Genomic DNA, 22959 nt, shown 5'->3' on the forward strand with positions numbered 1-22959 from the left:
GTTGAATTCTGATGGAATAAACTTTAATGTAGTGAATACTTGTTTACTCTTCTAGACAGTTGGTCCTTTGTGTAAAACCAAAGTGTAGAACTTAGGTCATGGATCCAGAACTGATCTCAGTAGAAATACTCTGAGGATAAAAAAGTAATTTCCCTTAGAGTGTCTCTGTGCTTCTTTGCCTTTTTTATCTGCAAAAGTTTCACCAGTTTTAACTGTTACTCAACAAAGTAACCCTTAAGTGAATGAATGATTTTCTAAACATTTCTTTTTCTTCCAGTCACTAGTGGAATACAAGTAGATATTTATAACAAAATTAGTCTTTTTCTTTCTAAGTACACAGCCCCTTTAGTGCAAAAAATCATTAAAAAGTGCTTTTAAATACTATAGTCTATTTTGTGTTACATATTATTGAAGTAGTTATCAATGTATTTTGCCAGTACACAAAAAAATTGTAATAGGCTATGCTTTCAAAATAACATAAAGAGTAAATGACAGAATGATAAAAAGATTCTACTTTGCAATAATCAATTGAACTGTACATCTGATAGTAAACTGGCCTGTAGGGAGTAGCAGAACACAACACACACACACACACACACACTCTCTTGGATGATTTAGAAATAAATGACATATCCATATTGCTAAATAAAACCAGGTCAAAAGCAAACTCCATCACTGGACTACTGATTGTCCATACAGCTTGTTAAAACATTATCTGATACAGGTTTGACCCATAACTGTAGAAGCCAGAAAATAACTGAACATGGTTCAGGGGACAGCATGTACCAGGGAATGCTCCCAATAGGCAGTGCAGACAAAATTGGTCTGGTTTGACTTCCCAATCTTCCAAAATTATACTATCACACTTTGCTTGCTCAGGCATCTCTACATGCTTTCACTCCATCCCAGGCCATATCTTTTGTGTCCTGTTATGAAATATCAGTCCGGCAAGCTCCCACACAGATCTTAAGACATTTCAGACATTTAAAACTGGAAAATAATATGTGTACGTGCACATGTCTGTGTGTGTATATGTATGTGTATGTGTATACAGGGATGTCATATGAGACCCAGAGGAGACCCAGAACCAATGCTATGTCATGTGACTGGAGTCAAACCATTTATCTTGGCCTCAAAGCCAAAGAACAAATACTGTCCCTCTTTTATTTAACAGTATTGACATAATTCATTGTACTGCAAGCATTATTTGCCTAAGGAGGCTCATTGAAGTCAGTGGAACTGTTGTATACTAAATGCCTGTGTGAGCAGAGATACAGAAAATTCCCTGAACCATTGCTGAATTTAGAACTGGTGAAAGTCTATGCCAGAAATAGACTCATTTCCATCAATACATTTCCCAGAATTGTCTTCTGAATCCTTTCATGTTTAAAGGATTCAAAATTATTCTACTGTATTGATGAAACTTTCTATTAACAAGAGGAAAAATTCAAGTATTGAACCAAAGTAAACTCAGCACTATCTTTATTTTATTCTTTTGTTTTGAAAGAAATTTCATGTTATTCAGTTTACACAGGTTTAAATGACATCAATGGCATGAGATGATGCCAAAACCAGTGAGCATAAGAGAGGAAATCACTTTAAAAAAATGAAATGGCATTCCTGTTTTCAGAAGCCTGGAGGGAAACGACCTACTACAAAAATAAAGAAAAAGGCAGTGGATGAAAGCCAGTGCCCAGGAGGAGTGTCTTGCTAATAAACATTTATTGTTTTTGTGACCAGACTGAATTCTGACTTTGAAAGGAGGGCAGTAAAGAGAGAGAGAAATGTGTTCTTGTAGAAAAGGTATATGGTATGGATTGTTTTCTTGAAGTGTAATGATCTCTATTCTCATCCAGATACTGAACTGAATTTACTGCAGACATAACTATATAACACATCTATCATGTCCACAGATATCAAAAAGCAAAGTGTCTGCTCCTTTCTATTTCAGACAGAAAAATATATTAGATAATACATTAAACCTAACATGTACATATACACACCAGGTACTGCAAAAGTTTATGTAGAAGTATGACAAATTAGACCAAAATCATATTATTGTTTTTTTTAATGAGCAATATTCTGGGTTATTTTACTACTTTATACATGTTATGGAGATTATGCATACCAGCCACCATAACAGGGTTTGACTCTAGGTTTCTGCTGAATCGATAAGCCGAAAGATAGATTCCTCTCTAAAAATACTTTTTATTAATAGCACTACAGCTCGAGCTGGGTGCCTCTGAAGAGGGACCCTGAACAAAGAAATCCCTGGGCAATTAACCCTTACAATCCAAGTTCCCCATCCCTCATGTGACAGTTTGGACCAATAGTAATATTAGGGTCTGGGGTCTTCCAGTTCTTCATTGGGTCCTTTCATTGTCTCTAGGCGATCTGTTTCTTTTATTATCTCTAAGGTTGCAGCTTCTGTTGATGATTGTAGCTTCCTTATCTTCCAGCTTGAACCAGCTCTGGGGCCTTCTTTTTACTTAACTAGGTAAAAGTTCAATGTATCTAGGTGAAAGTTCACAACTTGCGGTCCAAGGTTTCAGCAAATTCAGCTACTGATGTTAAGCAAGTTATGTTAAACAAGTTCTATATAAGTAGTATACCAAATTGCACAACATATGTCAAAAGGCTTTCTCTTTATTGTATACAAATATACAATTTATCAATTGAAAGAAATACAAATAATACTTCATTTAATTTAATAAGTGATTAGCACTTTGACTAGCACCTGACTATAAATCTTTGGACTGAGGTCACTCAGTTCAGTCATCTAAGAAAGAACTTCATTGTATTTCCAAACAACTCCTTAACCTGCATAAATGGGTTTCTGCACAAAACATAACATAGTTTGTGAATGTATAAGAAATCCTCAAAGCCCTTGAAATTATGTATGATTTATATTGGTTTTGTCCATTTTTCTTATGAAAACCTTCTACTCAGTAAAAAATGCAACATTAAATGAGGCATTGCTTGATCTAAAATAATAATAAAAAATCATAGTTTACAAAACCAGCCATTTGTACTAATTAATCCACTAGGGAAAAGACCTCATCTCCTACACATAAATAATACATAATTTAATGAAAGTACAGAGCACTGGAGAGAAGGAATTGCTTGTTTCTTTGTTTTGAGCACTTAGATTATTTATTGAATCTTGAAGTTTAGTTTTAAAATAGGTTATCCTATTCAGGCAATGTATTTTTCTTCTGTTTTATCTGCAAAGAGATCCAAAATTATAAAATTTCAAGCTGCAGACAATTCCCATTAAAACCAAACAGAATCTGAAATGTAATGGCAAGCAAGAAAAATAAAAATGAATGTATAAAAACATAATATACGGTGAAACGAAAACAAAAAAGACCTAGAATACATTGTCAGATTTTTTTCTGACACTTCCCAAAGTGTTCTTGACATCACTGGAATACAGCAGAACATAATTTTGTTCTATTACTAGTTTAGACGTGAGCATGAAGATATAGGACATATTTAAATCAACGTCATTTAACAGAAAGGATTATAATTATGTGAATTGATCAGGTAAGAATAGACAAGATCAGAATCTTTCTGGTTTGCACTTTGCTTTTGATGACTTTATTAGACCTTGAATAAGAAAATGAGTGACTTTCACACAAATATTAGCTGCACACATTGCACAGTCAATTTTGGCTGAAGAGGCTCTTGAGATGAACTGCTCTTATCCGAGTGCTTTGAAAATTAAGTTAAGAACTTGCATTGGGTCTTAGCTAGATGTAAGAGCTCAATAGACTGAGAAGAATATTGGGATGATATGTAGTGAGATTTGTTGTTACATAAACAATTGCAAAATATTGTAGCAGTTGGAAATTTTTCAAAACCTGTTTATCCATATTACTAAGTTCTGTGTTACTAAATTTCCATCAGTATTTTCCCTTCCCTTCCCTTCCCTTCCCTTCCCTTCCCTTCCCTTCCCTTCCCTTCCCTTCCCTTCCCTTCCCTTCCCTTCCCTTCCCTTCCCTTCCCTTCCCTTCCCTTCCCTTCCCTTCCCTTCCCTTCCCTTCCCTTCCCTTCCCTTCATAGTATTTATAGTTCGAAGTAAAGAGAAAATTCTACTTCAGAAAAAAAAAAGCGCCATTGTCCAAGAGAAAGAAAAATCTCTTTTTCTGTATTCCTTTCCATACAGCCCTCTAAAGTTGCTTGAAGAATGTTTTTCAGGAGTGGGAGCAGTTTCAGGACTTATGCTTACAGCCAACCTTTTCAGTATCTGCTTAAAGTGCCTGGAGCACAGTACAGACACTTCTATATCATTTACTTTCAAATTGTAGGACTCTAAATAAATAAAAAGTAAATAAATAAAGTGTAAAATAATCCAGTTTTTTCTTTAAAGTCACACACTGAAGCAGATAAAAAAATACAGTTTTTAAGTAACCAATCAAAAAAGTAAGTACATATATATTTACTGAGGGTATATTTATTGGATAGAGTCTGGAGCTTATGTAGAATTTGTAAAGGCTATTTATACCACTGTCAATTTCTCTTAGCAATAGAGCTAACTGATTTATCACAGTTAATGTCAGTATTCATCTACTTCCAGTTTTTCTAACACAGTCAGGCAAGACATACAAGGCTGAGTGGATCTTTATAACAAAAGTCAGAGTACATACATTTTGCAGCACCAGTGATTCATGTTCTCAGATTCACATTCACAGCACCATTCTACACCTGCAAAAATTCAAAATATAGTCAAATAGGTAGGATATTTGGCCGACTTGCATTTATAAACTAACAAATTTCTAAACACTCACAGGCCTTGCCTTTTAATCCATTTGCTGCCTGGCAGTCTGTGTCATCTTCATGTATACTTTCCGGAATTAAATTTTCCATGCTGTGAACAAGGTTAGAAGATGAAAAAGAAGAAGGAAAAAAAAAGAAAAAAAAGAAATCAGATTCTTTTTTCTCACACAGTACTGTCATTCTGTTATATCGAATGTTGCTTCCAGGATCTGATTTAGCAGCATTCAAGGATAGAATAGGCCATGAAACAAAGAAACTGCTTTAAAAAATAAAAAATTAAAATAATAAAACAATATTCTTTATGAAGAAAATAAAATCAAACATCAAACTGTGCTTGGAAATATTATATGAAATTTTCAACAACAACAAAATCTAACCAGTTGATAGTCTAGAATTTGTGACACTCTTATAAGAAATACTATCCAGTCTCCATTCTGCCAGAATCACTTAGAGTATGCAGCTGACATCTGTTGGACCCCACTGAACCAGTAGACAGGATTAAATTTTATTTTTAAAGCGGACTAGTTCCAACAAAACTCTCAGAAAAGGAAAAGCTTAAAAATGTCTTCTTTGTCCTCAATGAGTGTCCTAAATATTAGGAGATTGGCTCCTCTTTATTTGAATCTAAAACTTGACATGGACTGGATAAATTTTCTTAATAAACATTTAAATGAGGGAAAAATATTTAAACTCTGACAGGACCTAACCAAGCAGCCAGCCATTCGTGTTTTCTACACTGAGTCCTATACTATTACATTGGAAAAAGGAAGAGTTATAACTGCAGACACAACAGTTATACATATATTTTTATATATATATTTTCCTGATGTCTTCAGTAAAAAAAAGATCAGCAAAACCTACCAAAAATGGGGAAAAAAGGAAAGAAAGACACATTTTTATTGACTTTTTGGTGTTTTCCAAAATATGTTCAAAATTAATTTGCTTAACCAACCTGAAAACCTGCAACGAGATGATTGGTTTGGTGGGTGAGGGGAGAGCAGCAGATGTTGTTTATCTCAACTTCAGTAATGCTTTTGACACTGTCTGCCATAACATCTTCACTGACAAACTGATGAAGTAAGGACTAGGTTTGTGAAGCGTATTGAAAACTGCCTCAACTGCTGGACTCAGACAGTTGTGATCAGTGTCACAAAGTCTAGTTGGAAGCTGGTCACCAGTAGTGTACCCCAGGGATCGATACTGCGGCCAATGTGGTTTAACACCTTCATTCATAACCTGGATAATGAGTCAGAACGCGCCCTCAGTAAATTTGGAGATAATAGAAAACTGGGAGGAGTGGCTGATACACTTGATGGTTGTGCTGCCCTTCGGAGGGACCTTGACAGGCTGGAGAAATGGGCTGGGAGGCTGAAGTTCAAATTAGGGAAATGAAAAGTCCTTTACCTGCGGAGGAATAATCCCATCCATCAGTATACACTTGGGCTGACCAGCTAGAAAGCAGCTCTGCAGAGAAGGACATGGGTTTTCTGGTGGACAAGAAAGTGAACATGAGCCAGCAATACAGCCTTGCAGCAAAGGCCAACAGCATCCTGGGTGGCATTAGGAGTGTTGCCAGCTGGTTGATGGAGGTGATCCTTTCCCTCCGCTCTGCCCTGGTGAGACCACACCTGGAGTGCTAGGTCAAATGCTGGGCTTCCCATTACAAGAAAGATATGGAACATCCTGGAGTGAGTCCAGCAGAAGGCCACAAAGATGATTAAGGGATTGGAACACTGACATATAAGGAGAGTCTGAGATTGCTGGGACTGTTAAGCCTGGAGAAGAGAAGGCTCTGAGAAATCTTATCCATGTGTACAAATGCCTGATGGGGGGGAACGAAGAAGGAGCCTGAGTCTTCTCAGTGGTGTCCAGTGAAAGGACAAGAGGCAATGGCCAGAAATGGAAATACAGGAAATTCCATTTAAACATGAGAAAACAATTTTTTACTGAGAGAATGATTGAATGTCAGAAGAGGTTGCGCAGAGATGTTGTGGAGTCTCCATCCTTGGAGATATATAAAAGTGGCCTTGCCATTGCACTAAACATCCTACTTTAGATGGCTGTGTTCTGAGCAGGGAGGAACAAACTAAGTGATCTCCAGCAGTCCCTTCTGACCTCACTGATTCTGTGATTCTGTGAAAACTGAAGTGCTGTTCTGGTGATAGTTCACTTCAGAAACATAATGCAAACCAGATTGAAAAAGACTTGGGTCCCTTTGCCCTCTTCAGTCTTCCTTCATTGTTCCGGTAGACCTTATACTCTTAAACACCTCTGCATGCCCTCATACGATACCAAGGACATGCTTACATGTGTTATCAGTATCTTGAAAATAAAAAAAAAAAAAAACAACAAAACCCCACATTATTTTCTTCCTTGAAATACAGTCTTCATGTAATATCAATCATTGTCAAATGAAAAACTCAACAAAGTAATGATCTCAAGTGATAGGAGCTTCAGATCAGGGTAGGTACACTCATAAGGAAGACAGCATTGATGTAGTCAGCGTCCTGTAGCAGGAGCTAGCTTTGTGCATCATGGATAAAAACTAGTTGAATACATAATCAGAGATCATTTGTCAACTTTTGTTTAGCTTATAGGCATAGCCAGTAGAATAAAGTATATAATCTGAATGTACCTTGGTGATATGACACGCTCTTTTAAGACTGTATTATAAGTAGTTTTGAGTCTCCTGGAACTCCTGTCATTAGACCCCTGATTGCTGATACTACTCAATCACTAGATTTTTCTCTAGTAAAATTTTTGACTGTTTTAGCTGTTAAGCTTCAAGGCAAGACCAGGATTGAAAGCAAAGATCAACCAAAGACCCATGTGAAAAGACAGTAGGGTTAAGAAATTTAAAGAAAGTTAAAGAAAGTTAAAGATTGTTAAAGAAAGTTAAAGAAATTTTTTACACTGCAGGTGGTGAAACACTGGCACAGGTTGCCCAGAGAGGTGGTGGATGCCCCACCCCTGGAAACATTCAAGGTCAGGTTGGACGGGGCTCTGAGCAACCTGATCTAGTTGAAGATGCCCCTGCCCATAGCAGGGCTGTTGGACTAGATGACCTTTAGAGGTCCTTTCCAACCCAAACTATTCTATGATTCTATGTTTCTAATACATTGAGTTTGGCTCTTTTCACCTCCATAATCCCCCATATCAATACACTCAAGGCATACAACACACTGGCCAGTTCCAACACATACATGTATTTCAGGCACACAGTGGCACAGTTCACAGTGGGACTACATGGTACCCAGTAGAAATTCAGAGACAAGTGCTGTGCACCATAGTGGATATAATTAATATTAAAGAGGGCTCTCCCTGAGCAGTGTGTATGAGTCAGTACCACAGGTAAGGCCCTCTCTCTTGGACTGATGAGTGTAAAACCTTTGTGAAGAAGAAAATAATAATTTTAGAGCTCAGTTACTGTTCTAACTCACTCAGCAAAACCACATTAATCATTAATTGGAGATATTTCTTAGATAGATTGCCAAGCGAATCACTAGCTAGACTACTACCAGCTATAACATTTTCCCTGTTGACATTTGGGTAGATTTAAACAAACTCAAAGGCATATTCTTCCACACCTTTAATACAGAAGCAAATTTAACCCTTGCACAAAGGATCAAATATGATCCACAATTACTTAAAAGCTTTATTTCTCTTTCTGCCCTAGTCCATTCTACTTTTCTCATCTCTTAGAATAAATAAAATTTTTCACTAGCTACTAAATGGGTCTTCACTACCTTTAAAGAGACTGACAATCTATTTGGAATTCAGAATGTGTGTTACAAGCATAGAGTGATATATATAGGTATGAAGGTGACATGTTATGCCCTAAGGCACAAATGCCCAGTGAGATCACTTAAAAAGGGACAGCCCATCTCTAACCTTATCTAACAGTGAACAGAGACCATTTTCCTTTTCTCAGATATAATCTTTAATAATCTTCAACAATTTTTGAGAAGCAGACAAGGCAACCATAACAAATAAAAAAATCATGCGAAGGTGACTTTGCAAACTGTATCAGTCTTTCCTGTACTAGAAACTGTAAGAAACTTGATTTTGTGTCATTCCATTTTCAGCACTTTTTCTTTTTGTACCTTTTCTTGAAAGCAAGGGAAGGCATGAAGGTGAGCAGTGCAACTTCACCAAATTAAGCAAAAGAAAAAGCCCTTGTGTATTTACATTTGTTGTGTCATGTACTTCATTTAAAATCTAAAAGTGCAAACCACTCAAATTTTATACTTCACATCGCTGTCACCTTGGGTATAGATTTGTCTATATTGATCTTCAGGGAAATCAGGACTCATACTGAATATACTGTTCTCACTAGGTTAACAATTGACTTTGCTATCAATAGCAGCAGCATATTATCTGTATACAACACGATGTGTTACCATTTACTACCTCAACCCGTCTATTTTTGGAATTTCTTGACCATTTTCATCAAGGGTTCCATTACTATATTAAATAAGATAGATGAGAGTCAATAATTTACTGTTTTTTTACTGGGTGGAAGAAAATAGAGAAGGGTCTGAAGAAGTAGAAATTATGGGAATTATTAGCCTTGCACTACACTGCATGTATGCTATGTACAATCTCATCATGTACCCCTTCCCCCCCCCACACTTCTCCATGGACATGTGATATTTTAATACAATTAGTAACTTTCATTATAAAATATAAAGTTGTATTTGCAGATGACACCAAGTTGGGCGGGAGTGTTGATCTGCTCGAGGGTAGGAAGGCTCTGCAGAGGGACCTGGACAGGCTGGATCGATGGGCCGAGGCCAACTGGATGAGGTTCAACAAGGCCAAGTGTCGGGTCCTGCACTTCAGCCACAACAACCCCATGCAACGCTACAGGCTTGGGGAAGAGTGGCTGGAAAGCTGCCTGTTGGAAAAGGACCTGGGGGTGCTGGTTGACAGCCGGCTGAACATGAGCCGGCAGTGTGCCCAGGCGGCCAAGAAGGCCAATGGCATCCTGGCCTGTATCAGAACTAGTGTGGCCAGCAGGAGGAGGGAAGTGATCATGCCCTTGTACTCGGCACTGGTGAGGCCGCACCTCGACTACTGTGTTCAGTTTTGGGCCCCTCACTACAAGAAGGATGTCGAGATGTTAGAGCGTGTCCAGAGAAGGGCAACGAAGCTGGTGAGGGGTCTGGAGAAGAAGTCTTATGAGGAGTGGCTGAGGGAACTGGGGTTGTTTAGCCTGGAGAAAAGGAGGCTGAGGGGAGACCTCATCGCTCTTTACAACTACCTGAAAGGAGGTTGTAGCGAGGTGGTGTTGGTCTCTTCTCCCAAGTAACTAGCGATAGGACGAGAGGAAATGGCCTCAAGTTGTGGCAGGGGAGGTTTAGATTGGACATGAGGAAAATTTTCTTCACCGAAAGGGTTGTGAAGCATTGGCACAGGCTGCCCAGGGAAGTGGTGGAGTCCCCATTCCTGGAAGTATTTAAAAGACGTGTAGATGAGTCACTTAGGGACATGGTTTAGTGGGCATGGTGGTGTTGGGTTGACGGTTGGACTCGATGATCTCAGAGGTCTTTTCCAACCTCAATGATTCTATGATTCTATGATTCTATGATTTGAAACATATGAGTTACGGCTAACACCACTACTGTAGCTCCCATCAAATCACAGTATGTACATCCTAGTTTCTAATACGACAACCTGCTCCATTTCTTTCTACTACTGTAAGCACATTGAGGTAAATGCAGGGGTATATTTGTAAAGGTAACTAAGGATAAATTGCAGAAATACCAGAAGGGGAATTAGGAAAAGAAAAATGCATATTTTTGCCTCCAGGGCTTAGTGCTTGAGGGGATATGTAGACATCTTTTGATGTTTAAAAATTGAAGTGCTTTGTTTAGCAAACATGGAAAATATACCCATGAAACTTCGTGGCATGTGATTACTTATCTGAAGTTGCTTATCGTATATATACAAAACTAAAGGTTAATAAAAAACTTTACTTAAAGATATATAAATCTGATACCTTCCACTGTCCTTGAGATGCCTGGAAATGTTCTTATACTAGGCAGTGTAATAGATAATCTTTTAAAGAGCCTGAAATGAAATTATTTATTAAAATTTAATAAAGTATTGTTCAAAGTTTTATATCATAAGATAACCATTGTGCACTGGTGTATGCCTTCATTTATCACACAAAATTTTACTTGGGAAGTATTGTTTTGAAAAAACACTGTTTGCATACATCCAAAAAGCAGCATAAAGATATATCTGTTTATATTTTCAGCTGTGCCATTATAGATACAGTGCTCATATACTTTGAAAACTTTTGAATGTATGTGTATATATATGTGTATGCATATATATACGCATACATATATGTGCATGTGCATCTGTATATGTATATTTCATATTTTGATAAATTTTAAAAATGAATTATGCACATCATATATGAGTACGATCATATTGTTTTCTTACTATGTAAATGAAAAGAAAAAGTGAAAATGAAAAGAAAACCAATTTTCTTCTTTAATTTTTCCTGCCTTTCTGTCATTCACTGCTACCAGTAAACATTAGAGAAGCAATAATGGACTTGAGAGACAGAGAAAAAGAACATGAGAAAATCAAGCTGCAAAGGCTGAACACAGGGAAAAACATGTTTGCTGTTATGAAGGTGTACACAAAAACAAAGGACAGGAAGTTGAGACAAAAATGAAGAAGAGCAGAGGGCTAAAGAAGTAGTCAGGAGTGGAAGAGTAGATAATTTCAGAGAAAACCTCAGGGCAGCTGCATGAAAAGAGAGATATTTCAGATGAGATAAGGTGTTTTAAACAATTAGGAAAGAGCAGGGTTTGAACTAGTCTTTTGCTTAATGAATGGATTTATTCATCCATAGTCTGTTGTTGAATTTGGAGGAGGGTATTACTCAATCAAAAAGTGTATTTGAATGATGTAATGCCATGTAAATTCATGCAATCAGTATTGGTTACCTTTGATCCTTGTAAGTAAATATGAATAACAGAAAATATTAGAAAGCTATTGTATTTCCCTGTTCTGCAGCTAGAAGTTGCTAAGCCACTATCCATTGTATTTGAGAAGTCGTGGCAGTCCGGTGAGGTTCCCACTGCCTGGAAAAGGGGAAACATAACCCCCATTTTTAACAAGGGAAAAAAGGAAGACCTGGGGAACTGCAGGCCAGTCAGTCTCATGCCTGTGCCTGGCAAGATCATGGAACATATCCTCCTGGAAGCTATGCTAAGGCACAGGGAGGACAGGGAGGTGATTCAAGACAACCAGTGTGGCTTCACCAAGGGCAAGTCCTGCCTGACTAACCTAGTGGCCTTCTAGGATGGAGTGACTACATCAGTGGACATGGGAAGGGCTACAGATGTCATCTGTGTGGATCTCTGTAAGGCCTTTGACACGGTCCCCCACAACATCCTTCTCTCTAAACTGGAGACATATGGGTTTGATGGGTGGACTGTCCGGTAAAGGGTGAGGAATTGGTTAGATGGTCACATCCAGAGAGTAGTGGTCAACGGCTCAATGTCCAGATGGAGGTTGGTGACGAGTGGCCTCCCACAGGGGTCCGTATTGGGACTGGTACTGTTTAATATCTTCGTCAATGACATAGTGGGATCGAGTGTACCCTCAGCAAGTTTGCAGGTGACACCAAGCTGAGTGGTGCGGTCGACACGCCAGAGGGACAGGATGCCATCCAGAGGGACCTGGACAAGCTGGAGAAGTGGGCCCATGTGAACATCATGAGGTTCAACAAGGCCAAGTGCAAGGTCCTGTACCTGGGTCAGGGCAAACCCTGCTATCAACACAGGCTGGGGGATGAAGGGATTGAGAGCAGGCCTGCCGAGAAGGACTTGGGGGTACTGGTGGATGAAAAGCTGGACATGAGCCAGCAATGTGTGCTCGCAGCCCAGAAGGCCAACCGTATCCTGGGCTGCATCCAAAGAAGCGTGGCCAGCAGGTGGAGGGAGGTGATTCTGCCCCTCTCCTCTGCTCTGGTGAGACCCCACCTGGAGTCCTGTGTCTAGCTGTGGAGTCCTCAGCAGAAGAAAGACACGGACCTGTTGGAGCAGGTCCAGAAGAGGGATCACAAAAATGATCAGGGGGATGGAACCCCTCTCCTCTGAAGACAGGCTGAGAGAGTTGGGGTTGTTCAGCCTGGAGAAGAGAAGGCTTTGGGGAGACCTTATTGCAGCCTATCAGTACTGAAAGGGGGCTTATAAGAAAGAAGTCAGCAAACTTTTTAGCAGGGCCCGTTGCGACAGGAGAAGGGGGAATGGCTTTAAACTAAAGGGGGGTAGATTTAGACTAGATAGAAGGAAGAAATATTTTATGCTGAGGGTGGTGAAACACTGGAAGAGGTTGCCCAGAGAGTTGGTGGATGCCCCACCCCTGGAAACCTTCAAGGTCAGGTTGGACGGGGCTCTGATCAACCTGATCTAGTTGAAGATGTCCCTGCCCATGACAGGGGGGTTGGACTAGATGACCTTTAGAGGTCCCTTCCAACCCAAACTATTCTATGATTCTGTGATTCTATGATTCTATGATAAGTTGGAAGGCATTATTTTAATACTTTTCAGATTCTTAGTAGGCCTTTTAGCTTTCTTTGGCATACAGATACTTTTATAATTGTAAACAACAGCACTTCCCCCCCTCACCCCCTACTCCCTCTTTCTATAAATACAAGAGACCAAATAGTGTCATAGTTGTGTGCTGTTGTGGGGTCAGACTTCTGTGACAGCTTTCTTTAAATAAAGTTTGTTATTTCATAACCAGTAGTTTGACTTCTGGGAGATAGCATGTTATTGCTTCTGTCTTCACTGTCTGCTATATAAAATATATATCTGTATGCAAAGGTAGTGTAAATTATCACCCTCCTTGAATAAAGAATTATTTCTACTTATTGCATACTTGTCTTAAAAGAAATAACAAAATTCCTGATGAAATTCAGTGAGCTAAAATGTTAGAAGGAAGGAAACCAGTCTGGAAACTACTATTATCCTTATATTTTCCTTTCAACACAACAAAATCATTTTCAAAATTATCTTCTCTTGAAGTACATACTTTTGAAAGTTATTGAGAGACTAAGGCTATCCTGTTTCTTTATATTCTTCAGTCAGTTCTGCTTAACATTGATCATATCCAATCTTTGCTAGCAATTTTCTTCTGTCATCTTATAAGAAAAGCTTGATATGAAACTTAGCAACCTGAGGAAGACTGTTAGCCCTTAATAATTAATTAGATTTATTTTCAAGCAAAGTTTTGTTTTTTTTCTCTTATTAAAACCAGTGATTAAATTCAGAGTATTTTTGACTTTTCTTTTTCCTTTATCTTATTTTAGTCTGGGTAACAATGATGAGATCTATCCAATAAATGTTTACTCTCAACTACTACTCTGGTTGTGAATGTCACACTTAGATACTTTGAGCTGAACTCAGTTTCCCACAGCTGTAAAATGCCTTTTCAAATCCCCCATGATATCCTGGCTTAAACTCCAGGTTTCCCTCCAGAATGGTATGGACTTACAGTCCTTAAGTCTTCCATCATCGTTGTCAGCCCCAAAGAGTTGTCTTGACTGTCCCAGGACAAAGACAGTGGCAGTAGGGACATATTCATCAGTAGTGAACTATGGCCTTTTCACTACTCTGACAGCAAAATATCATTCTTAAGAAACAACAACAAAATAGCAATGGTCACCTCTGCATAGGCAATACTTTGCCATTCCAATAGAAACATATTGGGTCCAGGATGACAAAGGACAGTGAAATGCCTTATCCTATGTTTTACACAATTTTCAATGCTAATGGAGAATCTGTCAGAGCCCTGAGTGTGCCAACAGGGTCTGCTTGCCCCGACCAGGCTGTAAAGCTCTGCAATCCTGCTCTGCAAATGCTGTCCCCTGCCAGAGTTTTGGCTACCAGTGTTCAAGGTCAGCTCTGATGTACTGCAACTGTGTAAGCCTGGATCAGACTCCTGGGAGAATCACAACATTTTAAAAAAAAGCAGTGAGAAACCACTTCTGGGATGCCCAGCCATGCGCCCTCTGCCCATTGCCACAGGGGTTGCATTTAACTCCAGGCCCTTAGTCCTTGCCTGACTTTGTCACCAGGAGGTTATATCTGACTTTACTCCTTGCTGATCCTGAAGCTATATCACGTTATTACATATGGTGGTGTGTCCCAGAGCACAGTTGTTGCTACAAGGCTTAAGGGTAAACTTCTATAACTTCCCAAGGTGATTTTGATTTCTGGACAATGATTTTGATTCATAAAGAGTAATTATTCTAGAGGTCTTTATAGGTCTTTTTTTTTTTTTTTTTTTTTTTTTTTTTTTGGCTCTAGAAGGCTATGTTTTTCTCCACTTGGCAAATACATATAAGGAGTGAATTTTGTACTAATGAATAAAAACTATGCTTTCTGGATATAAGTCACCTTCTCACACACAAATTATTTCTGTTAACGTATATCAGGAATGCAATGATCAGTGAAGTGTTATTTTGGAAATATAAAACTATATAAAAAATAAAGTTAAAACAATCAATTATTTTCACCCTACTTACAGAGATAAATGTGCTTTTCCCATCATACAGTCCACTCAGCAAGAAAGTATAGATTTAGTTCATGTCTGTAAATTGTCAAAAAAACCCAAAAAAAACCTATTCAAAATTTTATTTATCTATCAAGGGGAACAATAATTTATATAGTGCATGATGGAATTTAAAACAAAGTTATAAAAAAGATTTTACAGAAAGCCCTGGTGTTGAACTATTTCATCTGACTGAGTCTTAGGGAGAAAAAAAAGAAACACACACAGACACACACCCCGATTCTGTAGTGGAAAAAAATTTCTACTGTAACTTTCATCAGAAACACTCACTGGAATGTAGTGAATGTATTAATAAGTAATAAAAATAAATATCTCCCAAAGTGAATAACCCAATTGTGAGGAACATCATGATTCCCCCTTTTCATTCCTTTCATGTATTATATGCTTAATAGAGAGAATAATAGCAACCTCCTATTTAAGGCTGTACTTCAGCGTTCTCATAAAACAAGATGACTCCCTACTCCACTCCCCCTTCACCCAGTTAATAATTTGCAGACTCATTTTAGTTCAAAATTTGTATAAGCCACTGTTTTTCTGATTTTTCTATGAGAGATTATTAGAAGATGATTCTGCAACTACTACAGATTAAAACCTTAAACATAATGCTCTTCAAAAATTATGTTTCTTTTTAGGAGGAGGAAAAAAAAAAGGCACTTTATATCAAGGAACATTGATTTTAAAATTCCAGATGTTTTTATGTCTTTAAATTCTGACATCACGGAAAAGGTGTTACTACTGGAATATCTCCTAAACACAATTATTTATAAGTAGCATTATTTACAAGAAAGCGTCTGGATATTTATATGAACTGAGCCCTACCCTACTGTATGCCCCACCTATAAACCTGTGAGATAGCTGTGCCAAGGATTTTATCATCCAAAAAAACAGGAATAATAAACTTTTAGTCAAAGAATATGTCTACATACAGGAGGAAAACTTCTCTAAATATTCTGAATGGTAATTGTAGATATGTATTTTCACCTTAATTTTTTTCTAGGTGAAAAGTCTAGTGATTTGCCTTATCTAACCGGAAAGTTGGAGTCTTCCACTCCTGATTCTTAACCTTAGGTTTTTTATAGTGTCTGTTTTTAATTTTTGGTATCAGCTTCATTCTGCCCAAACAAAAAGCTTAATTTTAAACATATCCAACATTTTTTCCTGTAGCCTATTCTGCTGCTTAGAAACTACTAGAGTACTTTCTTTTGGTCACAAAAATCCAAGCATAGGAGCACAGTTTGCCCCAAAAGAGACAACTTAGAAAGCTATCAAAACCCTTGTGGTACTAGTAGGCTAGAATCATGCAATATATATATAAAATGCATTCCAAGAGTTAAAAAGAAAAAAAATCTAAAAATCTTACCCATGAAGCAGAATTCAGACTATAGAAAGCAAAACAAACAGGAAAACAATAACAAAATTTAAACCATCTCTCTTTTGTATATTCATCCTCTCCATGTTAAATAAAAAGCTATGTTTAAGCCCTTATGTACTGTTAGATGTTGACATGACATACAATTCTCAGTGTCAATGCATTTTTCTTACAAAAATTTCAATAAATACCATTTCCTTTCTCAATCATGTAATACACTTTCATATGACAAAAGAATTGGGTAGTTCTCCACAGCATTTCACAGTATGGAAATAATGCAATTATTACTGCAACAACATATCATTCTTATTTTCATGACAGCTTTTATTTTACACAGAGAAAAATAGAAATTTTAATGACTGTAATGATTAACCATTTGTGTGTTGTGACATTTTTAAATAAATGGGAAAAAAGTTGGGAAATCTGGAGTTTTATATATTTATTTATTTCAAAGTTAGAAAATTATGTCCTTTTCCAAAGACTTTTTTTCTGTTATCCTTTAGTTTGACACAGGGGAAGTAAATACAAAGAGAGTGCATTCCACTAGTCACCCATGTTTTCAGTCTATTTATGAACAGAAGGACAAAGGTTAGTACTCAGTCTGCTAGTGAGCTTAGTCTTCAGCTGCTTTTGTCAGACAGCAGGGTTTTCTCAGGGTAACTTGGCCTGACTGGAAAAAAAAAAAAAAACCACACTGCTGTTGCATTAGGATTAACATGCTCATGAAGGAATCAGCTTTTTCAGTGAGTCTGAAAACATAGTGTAGATATATATTCATGCATAAAGTGTTAGTCCTTTCATAGCAAGATTTTCACTTGATGCAAATCAACATAAATCTATTGGCTCTTGTGGAATTTTACAGGCTTTCTTCAGTTCAGAATGTGCATCATGAAAGTTGTAACGTTACCCATTTGTTTGCATTAAAATGGAGAGTGTTTAGCTAGCTATACAACACGTTTATTCTGTTGGTTACACTAATACAGTACTGCATATTATTTAATTGTTATGGGTTTTAGATATCAAGCTGTAAAATATTCAGATGCATTACTTCATCTATAAGCAATATGCAAGCACTTCTAGCATGGGTTGTATGACCTTGAAAGACTGCAAGTGAAGAAAAAGGAACCAATCTGTCCAGACCTGGATCCAGCACTCCAGACGTGACCTCACCAGGGCAGAGTAGAGGGGAAAGGAATCACCTTCCTCAACTTGCTGGCAATGCTCCTCCTCCTAATGCAGCCCAGGAAGCTGTTGGTATTCTTTGCCTCGAGGCTGTAATGCTGACACATAGCTTGTTGTGCACAAGGACGCCCATGTCCTTCTCTGCAAAGCTGCTTTCCAGCTGGTCAGCCCATGTGTACTGGTCCGGGGGTTGTTCCTCCCCAGGTGCAGGACTTTGCTTTTCCCCTTGTTGAACTTCATGAGGTTCAGATCATTTCTCCAGCCTGTCAAGGTTCCTATGAATGGCAGCACAACCATCTGGTTTATCAGACACTCCTCCCAGTTTTATATTTTCTGAAAATCTGTTAAGGGTGTAGTCTGTCCCATTGTCCAGGTCATCAGTGAAGGGGTTAAAAAGCATTGGCCCTAGTATCGACCCCTGGGGTACACCACTGATGACTGGCCTCCAACTAGAATCTGTAACACTGATCACAACCCTCTGGGCCCAGCCGTTCAGCCAGTTTTCAATCCACCTCAGTGTTCACTTGTCTAACCTATCCTTTGCCAGCTTGTCTGTGAGGATGTCAAAAGCCTTACTAAAGTCAAGGTAAACAAAAACCACTGCTCTCCCCTCATCCACCAAGGTAGTCACCTCATTGTAGATGGTGACCAAGTTGGTTAAGCATGTTTTCCTCTTCATAAATCCATGCTGACTACTCCTAATCACTTCACTGTCCTTCAAGTATTTGGAAATGTTTTCCAGGGTTAGTTGTTCCATCACTCTCCTTGGGATTGAGCTGAGGCTGACAGCCCTGTTATTCTCTGGGTACTCCTTTTTGCCCTTCATGAAGATACAAAAGACATTCCTTTCTTCTGGTCTTCAGGAACTTCTCCCCATGGCCATGACTTTTCAAAGATAATTAAGAGTGGTCTTCCAATGCCATCAATCATTAACCATGTCCCTCAGCACTTGTGGGTGCAACTCATCAGTTTCTTTAAGGAATTGGTCCTCCTCTGTAAAAGGTAAGTCTTCCTTGCTCCAGACTTTTCCTCTCATCTCAGGGGCCTGGGATTCCTGAAGGCTGATTTTACCAAAAGGTTGAGTCAAAGAAAACATTGAGTGCCTTGGCCTTTTCCATGTCCTTTGTCACTAGGTTCCCTGCTCTATTCAGCAGTGGGCCCATATTTTCCCTAGTCTTTCTTTTGCTGTTTAAGTACCTGTAGAATCCTTTCTTGTTTCCCTTCAAATCCCTTGCCTGATTCAATTCTAGGTAGGCCTTGGCTTTACTAACCGTATCGCTGCACAATTGGGCAATGTATCTATATTCTTCCCAGGTTACCTCTCTCTGCTTATGCCTCCTTGTCGTGGTTTAATCTCAGTCAGCAATTAAGCACCACACAGCCGCTCGCTCACTCCCCCCCACCCGGTGGGATGGGGGAGAGAATTGGAAGAGCACAAGTTAGAAAGACTCGTGGGTTGAGATAAAAACAGTTTAATAATTGAAATAAAATGATAATAATAATATGATAATAATAATAATAATACACAAAGCAAGTGATGCACAGCACAATTGCTCACCACCCGCTGACCGATGCCCAGCCAGTCCCCGAGCAGTGGCCCCCCCGGCCAGCTTTTCCCAGTTTATGTACTGAGCATGACGTCACATGGTATGGAATGTCCCTTTGGCCAGTTTGGCTGTGCCCCCTCCCAGCTTCTTGTGCACCTCCAGCCTCCTCAGTCAGTAGAGCATGGGAAGCTGAAAAGTCCTTGGCTAGTGTAAGCATTACCTAGCAACAACTAAAACACCGGTGTGTTATCAACTTTGTTCTCATCCTAAATCCAAAACACTGTACCAGCTACTAGAAAGGAAATTAACTCTATCCCTGCCGAAACCAGGACAATATCCACCCCTTATTCTATACCATTTGCATCATGCTCAAGTCTCACATTTTCCAGTACATTTTCATTAATCACCACCCCCTTATATATATATATATACACACATACACAGATATCATTCCCTTCATCTGTGGGCCATCCCTCTAAAATGTTCGGTGAGTTCATTTAGTCCATGACTTCGGGCTCCATCTGTCATAATAATCTTTCAGGGCAGGAAAAATGGAGATGGTATGTGGTGTTGGATTGTTTCAGGTTGAAGTCAGTTCTGGTACCATCATCACTGTGCTTTGCTTGGTTTCACTGAAGTTATTCTTCATTAATCTGGGTGATTCTTATTATAATAACATTAGTATGGCATATAATATTATTAGTATTATTAGTATATCTGTGTATTATTAGTATAACTATTATAACTATAATTAGTACTTAACATCACATAATTCAGATCATTGGCTATTCTCACCCAAAATCAAATCCCCTTGAGGCACACATCGGACTTCCCCATCCTTCCGCATTATCCACCAAGTGCACCCAGGTCCTTGAGCAAAAGCAATCCCACGGATGGGTCTGCCTCTGCCTGAGGCAGGAATAACCCAGACTGTCTTCCCCAGCATATTTTTTATGTGCACTACAGGGACTTTATTCCCATCTACAGTACGTAAAAGTTCTGACTGGGCAGGGCCTGCTCGATTGGCAGATCCCCGAGTGTTGACTAACCAGGTGGCCTTTGCTAAATGCGTATCCCAATGTTTGAATGTCCCACCACCCATTGCTCTCAGCGTAGTCTTTAACAGTCCATTGTATCGTTCAATTTTCCCAGAAGCTGGTGCATGATAGGGGATGTGATACACCCACTCAATGCCGTGCTCTTTGGCCCAGGTGTCTATGAGGTTGTTTCGGAAATGAGTCCCATTGTCTGACTCAATTCTTTCTGGGGTGCCATGTCGCCATAGGACTTGCTTTTCAAGGCCCAGGATAGTGTTCCGGGCAGTGGCATGGGGCACGGGATATGTTTCCAGCCATCCGGTGGTTGCCTCCACCATTGTAAGCACGTGGCGCTTGCCTTGGCGGGTTTGTGGGAGTGTGATATAATCGATCTGCCAGGCCTCCCCATATTTATATTTCAACCATCGTCCTCCATACCAAAAAGGCTTTAACCGTTTGGCTTGCTTGATTGCAGCACATGTTTCGCATTCATGGATAACCTGGGCTATAGTGTCCATGGTCAAGTCCACCCCTCGATCACGAGCCCATCTGTATGTTGCATCTCTTCCTTGGTGACCTGAGGTGTCATGGGCCCACCGAGCTAGAAATAATTCACCCTTATGTTGCCAGTCCAGATCCACCTGAGCCACTTCAATCTTAGCAGCCTGATCCACCTGCTGGTTGTTTTGATGTTCTTCAGTGGCCCGACTCTTGGGTACGTGAGCATCTACGTGACGGACTTTTACAACCAGGTTCTCCACCCGGGCAGCAATATCTTGCCACAATGCGGCAGCCCAGATGGGTTTGCCTCTGCGCTGCCAGTTGCTCTGCTTCCATTGCTGCAACCACCCCCACAGGGCATTTGCCACCATCCATGAGTCAGTATAGAGAGAGAGCACTGGCCACTTTTCTCGATCAGCAATGTCTAAAGCCAGCTGGATGGCCTTTACTTCTGCAAATTGGCTTGATTCACCTTCTCCTTCAGCCGTTTCTACAACTTGTCGCATAGGACTCCATACAGCAGCTTTCCACCTCCGATGTTTTCCCACAAGACGACAGGACCCATCAGTGAACAGGGCATATTGCTTCTCATTTTCTGGTAGTTCATTATACATTGGGGCCTCTTCAGCACGCGTTACCTCCTCCTCTGGCAATATTCCAAAATCTTTGCCCTCTGGCCAATCCATGATCACTTCCAGAATTCCTGGGCGACTGGGGTTTCCTATTCGAGCCCGTTGTGTGATTAGTGCGACCCACTTACTCCATGTAGCATCAGTTGCATGATGTGTACAGGGGACCCTCCCTCTGAACATCCAGCCCAGCACCGGCAGTCGGGGTGCCAGGAGGAGCTGTGCTTCAGTGCCGATCACTTCTGAAGCAGCTCGAACCCCTTCATATGCTGCTAATATCTCATTTTCAGTTGGAGTATAGCGGGCCTCGGATCCTCTGTATCCCCGACTCCAAAACCCTAGGGGTCGACCTCGAGTCTCCCCTGGTGCTTTCTGCCAGAGGCTCCAGGTAGGGCCGTTCTCCCCGGCTGCGGTATAGAGCACATTTTTTACCTCTTGCCCTGCCCGGACTGGCCCCAGGGCTACTGCATGAACTATCTCCCGTTTAATTTGTTCAAAAGCTTGTCGTTGCTCAGGGCCCCATTTGAAATCGTTCTTCTTCCGGGTCACTTGATAGAGAGGGTTTACAATCAGACTGTAATTTGGAATGTGCATTCTCCAAAAACCCACCACGCCTAAGAAAGCTTGTGTTTCTTTTTTGCTAGTTGGTGGAGACATGGCTGTTATTTTGTTGATCACATCTATTGGGATCTGACGACGTCCATCTTGCCATTTTATTCCTAAAAACTGGATCTCCTGTGCAGGTCCCTTGACCTTACTTTGTTTTATGGCAAAACCGGCCTTCAGCAGGATTTGGACTATTTCCTTCCCTTTTTCAAAAACTTCTTCTGCTGTGTTGCCCCACACGATGATATCATCAATGTATTGCAGGTGTTCTGGAGCTCCACCCTGTTCTAATGCAGTCTGGATCAGTCCATGGCAAATGGTAGGGCTGTGTTTCCACCCCTGGGGCAGTCGGTTCCAGGTGTACTGAACGCCCCTCCAAGTGAAAGCAAACTGTGGCCTGCACTCTGCTGCCAAAGGGATTGAGAAAAATGCATTAGCAATATCAATTGTGGCATACCACTTGGCTGCCTTTGATTCCAATTCATATTGAAGTTCTAGCATGTCTGGCACAGCAGCACTCAGCGGTGGCGTGACTTCATTTAGGCCACGATAGTCTACTGTTAGTCTCCACTCTCCATTAGACTTCCGCACTGGCCATATGGGACTGTTAAAGGGTGAGTGGGTCTTGCTGATCACTCCTTGGCTCTCCAGTCGACGAATCAGCTCATGAATGGGAATCAGGGAGTCTCGGTTGGTGCGATATTGCC

This window comes from Aptenodytes patagonicus, chromosome 1, assembly GCF_965638725.1.
Source record: "Aptenodytes patagonicus chromosome 1, bAptPat1.pri.cur, whole genome shotgun sequence".
Classification (NCBI taxonomy): domain Eukaryota; kingdom Metazoa; phylum Chordata; class Aves; order Sphenisciformes; family Spheniscidae; genus Aptenodytes; species Aptenodytes patagonicus.